The sequence below is a fragment of the Nannospalax galili genome, unplaced genomic scaffold (assembly GCF_000622305.1).
Source record: "Nannospalax galili isolate Female #2095 unplaced genomic scaffold, S.galili_v1.0 scaffold136, whole genome shotgun sequence".
In the NCBI taxonomy this organism is placed as follows: Eukaryota; Metazoa; Chordata; class Mammalia; order Rodentia; family Spalacidae; genus Nannospalax; species Nannospalax galili.
In genome coordinates, this window is record NW_008340872.1 from 2,264,783 (window position 1) to 2,265,270 (window position 488).

The following is a 488-nucleotide window of genomic DNA, read 5'->3' on the forward strand; positions in this document are numbered from 1 at the left end:
TACGCAAATAATACAAAAAGTAATGTTATCTGTCCCAGAGTCAAGTAGTTCATTTTTGCAATGAAGACTGTGTATCTTTGTTCTTCTGTCTGATTTTAATACTTTCTCTTTTTCTTTGGTTTTCAGTATTGTTACTATGATGTCCTGAACTGTGACTATCTTTGCAACAATTTTGTGTGAAATCTTTGATATTTCTTTAACTCATAGCTTTTTAAAAAAGCAATTTTGGAAAACATCAGGTGTGGCAGTGTACACCTTTAATCCCAGCCCTTGGGAGGCAGAGGCAGAGACAGGAAGAGTGCATGTTTGAAACCAACATGAGCTATGTAGTGAAACCCTGTCTCAAAAATCTATATATCATATGTGGGTATGGATATATACACATATACATTTATAGATACCTTTTTTTCTTGATTTGGAAATTTCCTATGAAGGAACTTTCTCTCTCTCTCTCTCTCTCTCTCTCTCTATATATATATATATATATA